This window comes from Mastomys coucha, unplaced genomic scaffold (assembly GCF_008632895.1).
Source record: "Mastomys coucha isolate ucsf_1 unplaced genomic scaffold, UCSF_Mcou_1 pScaffold11, whole genome shotgun sequence".
In the NCBI taxonomy this organism is placed as follows: Eukaryota; Metazoa; Chordata; class Mammalia; order Rodentia; family Muridae; genus Mastomys; species Mastomys coucha.
The window spans coordinates 34,233,557-34,240,252 of NW_022196893.1; the positions used below are offsets into that span (position 1 = coordinate 34,233,557).

Genomic DNA, 6,696 nt, shown 5'->3' on the forward strand with positions numbered 1-6,696 from the left:
AAGTTAAATTTGTTATGAAATGTTATGTAGTACTTTCTGGAGTCTGTAGTAATCGAGAAGGCAGTCCTTTGTGATCATAATTAATTACACAAATTTTAGAGAGCCCAAGTGTCATTTCATCTTGCAGTGGATCTTGGGTAGAAGATAGCTTGTGCTCTTGGACTTCACAACCTTTCAGACCAAATAGTGAAGTTTTTTTGAAGGAGATTTGAATTTTTCTCAAGGTGATGAGAGAAGATTCTGTCTGGTCTCCCTGGACTCACTTCTGAGCATATTATTACCAACTAACCAAATAAACCAAAATGCAGGTGGGGTATTTTATTGCTAATTAAATTAATTTGGGGCATTATTTTTAACTGATACATTGTGCTCACATCTACCTATGGCAGCTAGCCTGGTTCTAGGAATCTGAGACCCACAATCTCTAGGATTTGCAGCCCTCCACCTGAAGAGCTGTGGAAGAAGAAGGTTTGCAGCTGTTGAAGGTGACAGAATCAAGCTGCTTTATAGACCTGAGAGAACTTAAGTGAGGGGAGGATGTGAAAGGGGGGAGGTTGGAATAAGCAGGCAGCTTGGGATGCTCCTTGGTATTGGCTCCTTGGCAACGGTTACTTAGCAACCTGCATTCACCTCTCTTGACTGCCTTCTCCCTCTCTTTTTCCTCCCACCCCCAGTCTCCCTCCCTTAGATGCTGCAAGAAGCTAGAGAGCTTGAAGTGAATGACAATTTGGAGAAACAGCCGCAGCCTGAAGATCTAAGAGGCTCTAAAGAAGATGGATAAGAAAATCGATGCATAATAAAAGCTGCAGGCAAAGCCACCTTGACACAGGGCAGCTCTCTCTTTCTGCCCTCCTTAAGTCTCCCCAGATTCAGGCTTCTGCCTTAACTACCATCCTCTTATTTTTCACCTGCTTTTTGCAGTGTGTGTGTGTGTGTGTGTGTGTGTGTGTGTGTGTGTGTGTGTGTAATGGTATTTGCCTTTGGAATGGAAAAGGAAGGAACCTCTGGACAGGAAAACATATGAGATGCTTGCATGAAGGAGGGGAGAACGGGTAAGGCAGGGATTATGAAAGGCACTTTGAACAGGGGGTTAAATTGCATCATAAAGTAGTACCTTTAATAAAAAGAAAAGCCTAACAATGTATATAGGAAGACATGATATAAAATGTGTGAGTTATCTTTTCTGCAGTGTTAAAAAAAAAAAAAAGCATAGGCAGCCCTCCTGAAAGGGGAGGGGGGCTGGAGAATGGCTTGATAAATAAGGCACTGTATGTGTGATTGCCTTCTACTGACACGCAGTAGGGGTACAATAAGTAGTACTACTCTTTCTCTCTTAGAAGCTGGAATGGAGCAAAGGATATTTTGGAGGTCTTTGCTGACCTGAGAATCTGTGGACCCCATTCACACAGGCAAGAAGGCATTTCTGCTCTCAAACTTTACCCCATTTTGTTGAAATTAAGACTCTTAAGCAAATGACCAACCATCATTCCTTGTTTTTTTCTGGAGTACCAGTTAGCCAGGCTGTGATGCAGGATTTAGCTTTTATACACAGTCAGTAAAATAGACACTCCAGAGAGGTCAGACACATAAGTTACACTGTTATACTGTTTAACAGATGTAAAGGGCTTTCATAAGTGGGCAGTTGTTTTAGGGTTTGAAGTCTGCCCTTTAGTAGGAGAGGAAGGATCTTGGGGTATGATGTGATGTTTAACTCATGACAATACCAGCCTGTTGGGAACTGCTGTTCCAGGGACCTGGGTGAGCCTAGGGTTACAGTGCTGAGTTGTGAGGGTTTGAGGGTGAGCATTCCTGTCATTGGCTCTGACTCATGTGCTGAAGCCCCTTCTACCCTTTACCTGATACTTTTTCTCAAGCTGAGCACATGCTGTTTGGCAGGGCATCTGTTTTCTGTCATCCACAGCATACCAAAAGCTTCTTTGTTTAAAGTATGCCTTCCTGAGTATAGAGAACCAGTGTCTTCCCAGGTCTCATCCTGACTGGGCTTGGATCTGGCCCCCTTTTGCCAACCCTTCCCCATTCTCTTATGTTAGATCCCAGCATTCCTCTCATTTTACACTTATCTCGGTCTCCATTCTTAATAATACCGACTTCTGTGGGATGTTATTATTTAATATCTCAACCCATAATTTGATTTTCCCTGCCTGTTTCTTTGTCCCTATTTATTATATCATCGTGATGACATTATGAGACTTTAAAGTATAGGAAGACTGTCTGTGTAATTTCTGTGTATGATAGCCAGACAGACAAAGGAAGAACAGCTTATGGTTGTGCCCTTATATCCAGGTGCCTCTTCTATCAAAGTCACATCCCACAGTCCCATCTTTGTGATTTTCTCCCATCGCTACCCAGCCTTTCCCTCCCTGGCTTATCCACTCCATATTTCATAATTCCGTAACTTGGGCTATTTTTACGATCCTCCCCATTTTTCATAATTCTGTAACTCAGACTATCTTTATGCTTAATTCCAAACATAAAACACTCAAAATATTATTAAGGGGGAGGAGGAGCTCTTGGTTTAAAAAGGTAGCAGGCTGTACAAGTCAGAGCTTGAGAAATGCATACAAATGAGTTGGGGGAGCCCATAGTAGACAAGAGGGCTTGGAACAGGGAATGCTCCTTGATTAGGGATGCCTTTCTGAAGGAGGAAACAACTGGTCTGGGTTAAAGAAAAAAAAAAAAAGGGGATAGAAGGGAAACCTAGATGGGAAAGCATGTGCTCAGCAGACTTCTGTGTGCCTGCAGGTACAGCAGGAGCAGGTTTGCTTTGCCCCCAGCACGGTGAGCATTGTAGAGTCACAGCGTGAAGCCTGAGCTCCACCACTTATGCTGAGGAATCAGGATTTGCCACTGGGATAATAATGATCCACAGTTGGCCCTTGAAAAGGGGGAAGGTCAGGGTCACAGTGAAGGTTAAGGTTGTTCAGTGGAAAATGGCCAGGTGGAAAACAGAGGCTCCCGGGAGTTACTTCTGTCCTGAATCTGACCAGAGACCTGGTCAATGACATGACAAGTTGGAGGTTGAGGACGCCTGGGTGGGGAGGGGGTGAGCATACAGGGAACACATTGTTCTCAGAGCTTGCATCACAGACTTCTCTCCTTTGAACAAAACCCTCTGTTTTCAACTGGGCTGATTCATCTCTCCCCACCCCCTTTTCTTCATCTTTGGAGCTCCTGCATCCCAGACAGACCTCTCTGTTTCTAGTAGCTGCAATTTTAGGAGAGGACAACTCCACTAGGCAAGGACTCCTGGCTTCTTTCATTCATGTTTCTTTGCCTGTTTTCCACACCCTTTCCAGATCTAAAGCCAAACAAAGGGAGCTGGAAAGGAGCCTTTTAAATTCCCTTCCTTTTAGGGTGAGGCCCTTGACATATTTTTAATGCATGTAGAAGTGATAGGCTTTCCTGGATGCTCACAGTCTATTTTGCTGTCCAAATCTCTGTCCCCAGTCTTTTCCATATTATCTGTGGGTTGGGGGAGGTGATAATTGGGATGGAGTAGGAGAGTGGATTCTTTGGGAATGCTGAGGTCCTGAGACTCATACTACATCTTCAGAGAAGGTTCATGAGATCTCAGGCTTAGGAGGTCATAGTTCTGGGGCTAATTTCCTATCTTGGGAACCCTGGGAAGACTGGAATGGCAAGTTTCCTGAGAAAGAGGGTTAGTCTATACACAGTGCTCTGTGGTATGCGTGCACATGCGTGTATGTGCACTTGTTTATGTATGCCTTAACACATGGCTGTGCTTGCACTGTGATCAGAGTCAGTGTTGTGATAATGACAGCAGACTGAGAAGAGAAAGTCAGCAGAGGGTAAGCAGCAGGTGCTTTTCTGTCAGCTGTGTCCCACAGACATGCAGAAGCTGAAGCTGGAAAGCCCCCAAGGCAAGATATCCCATCCAATCTACCTTCTTACCAGAGCCAAGTGGAAGTGAAGGAAAGTGCTGTTTACTGGGTGCCCTGCTCTGCTCTAACTTTCAGATGAAAATATTTATGCATTTATTGAGTGTATGTGTGTGCCACAGGTTCACGAGGAGGTCAGAGGACAACTTTCAGGAGTCCATTTTCTCCTGGGGACTGAACTCTGGTCATCAGGGTTGGTGGCAAGCATTTTCACCTGCTAAGTTATGTCCCCTGGTCTACTCTTCCCATACATCTCCTTACTAAGTTAAACCCTCATAGAAACCTGTGTACTAGACTTAAAATCTAACATCTCTGTTAACAGCAGATGGAGTTAGAGATAAACTCACTTCTGACTTCAGAATTTTGGCATTTTCCAGGGAAGGACACTGTGCTCCCATTCCAGATATTCCTTATATCCATGGGCAAGAATGCTGACTGTAATCACAATGCATACATGGTCATGTGTTAAGGCACACATCAACATGCACAAACACGTGCACATGCACAGCACTGCGACGAAACTAAGCAAAACCACATCTTCTGAGGAGTGAGATAGACAAGCACTATTGGAATTCTGAGAAATGGAGAATTAGGATGGGACAGCAGCAAAAACCTCACAGAAGTGACAAAATTCTAAGGGAAAAATGTAAGACTAGAACATTCTGTATGAATGGAATGACATCCATGTGGGTTGATTTTTTTTTTCTCAGCTTGATACAAGCTAGGGCCATTTGGGAAAAGGAAACCGCAATTGAGAAAATGCCTCTGTAAGACTGGCCTATAGGAAAGTCTATGGGGTGTATTATTATTATTATTGGTTTTTCGAGTTTCTTCTTCTTCTTCTTCTTCTTCTTCTTCTTCTTCTTCTTCTTATTATTATTATTATTATTATTATTATTATTATTATTACTGGTAGTGGTGATTGGTGTGGGAAGACCCAGCTCAGTATGGGTGGGGCCACCCCGGGCAGGTGGTTTTGGGTAGTGTAAGAAAGTGGGCTGAGCAAGCCATGAAGAGCAAGCTAGTAAGCAGCATTCACCCATGGCCTCTGTTTTAGTGCCTGCCTTGAGGTTTCTGCCTTGAACTCCTTCCCTGACTTCCTTCCATGATAAACTGTGATGTGGAAGCATAAATGGAATGAAACCTTCCCTCCTAAGTTGCTTTTGATCATCGTGTTTATCAGTGTTTAATAGAGAGCAAACTAGGATAGGACATAACTATGGAATCAAGTAAACACAGGACATTTTGTTTATTCTAAACAGAGCATTTTAGGGTCAAGGATGATACATATTCCTATTAGACTTCTCAGCATGTCAGATATATGGTAGAAAACTAGATATTTTGTCTTGGGAAACAGGCAGGAGGGTTGCTGTGAGTCTGAGGCTACTCTGGGCTGCAGAGTAACACTGTCTTTGAAACTGAAAAATAGGCTGTCTGTGGAGGTACACATGCGTAAAATACTAGCTCTTAGGAGATAAAGGCAGGAGAACTGTTGCAGGTTCAATGTCAGCCTGGTTTATAATAGGAAGTTTCAGGTTAGGCTACTGAGTGAGACACACCACACCACACACACACACACACACACACACACACACACACACACACACACACACACACACAAAGCAAGGAACAAAGCAAGATAGGCTTTAAAACAAACCATAGGCTCCATGGGAGAAGATGCCATGTCAACCACAACTATTCAAGTGGGATTCTTCTGGAGACAGTGGGATGGTGACATGGAAAGGAGACAAAGAGCAAGGTGATCGTTTATAGTGCCATAGTAGAAAGGAAAGAGGAAGATGAAGCTAAAGCAATGGCACTGGGATGGAAACGACTGGGTGGGTGGGGCCAGCATCACCACAGAGTGTGACTCTGATGGGTGGTGGTGTTGAGTGTGATTAAAGATGGAGAAAGAACCAAAGACAAAGGTGAATCACAGAATCAATGTATAGAACAGAAGTTGTCTGTAGTAGAGAAAGAGGAAGTTAGAAGCCTGGCTTTGAAGGGAATGTGTTGTTTTTTTCGTTTGGTTTTTTTGTTTGTGCTTGTTTTTTTCTTCCCAAGCCTACCTGTATCCAGCTTTATTAAAGATACTTTTCGTGAGCAATCATGGTGTTTCACCTGGACAGACAATCTTTAACAATATACAAGAATTTCCAAACTCCCTTCTTGCATAGACCGCTGAAATTAGAAAGCCACTATGAAACTTTCATTTAGTGCTTTGAAAAGGGGGAGTCACTTAGAGTGAGAGTTAACATCTCACATTAAGGATGTTGTTTAACAACTTTTCACAAGCAGACCCTCTCAGGGAATTAAAATGGCAGAATTATCAATCTGAAGATCCACCATCTTTTATAAAAGCATCAGGTGCTCTTCTGAGAACACTCAATGAAGTCACTGCAAAGTTCATGTCACTACCCAACAGACTGGAAAACTAATTTTGAGGGTCAGGTTCCAACAGGTCTCTGGCTTTAAGGGAATTAAGTCTATGTTGATGGTACAGGGGGAAGAGGATAAGAAAATGAACTTAGAGTTTTCCCATACCACAAGACATTTTGTGCCATGGTGGCCACCTATGTCAACACCAGGATGTCTCTCCAGGGAGCCAACAGGAGCCTTTCAAAATTATCAGAGAAAGATGTTTTCTGTCATCAACCCAGCTTGGGAGACATTTTGTTAGTGACATATGGTCCTTCCCTCCAAAAACAATGTTGTATTCTGTATGCTAACAAGGCAAAAAAAATCTGCATTTTTATAAAACTTGATATAAAAAATA

At 43.0% G+C, this 6,696-nt stretch overlaps 1 long non-coding RNA gene across 5 annotated transcripts in view; it reads left to right on the forward strand.

Moving 5' to 3' along the window:
• Positions 1 to 831, forward strand: part of LOC116080679 — a 79,919-nt gene extending 79,088 nt beyond the window's left edge. For all 5 annotated transcript variants that reach the window (XR_004114542.1, XR_004114535.1, XR_004114536.1 and 2 more), the window contains one exon: positions 675 to 831. This is a non-coding gene — a long non-coding RNA (uncharacterized LOC116080679). The remainder of the gene's footprint in view (positions 1 to 674) is intronic.
• The last annotated feature ends 5,865 nt before the right edge of the window (positions 832 to 6,696 follow it).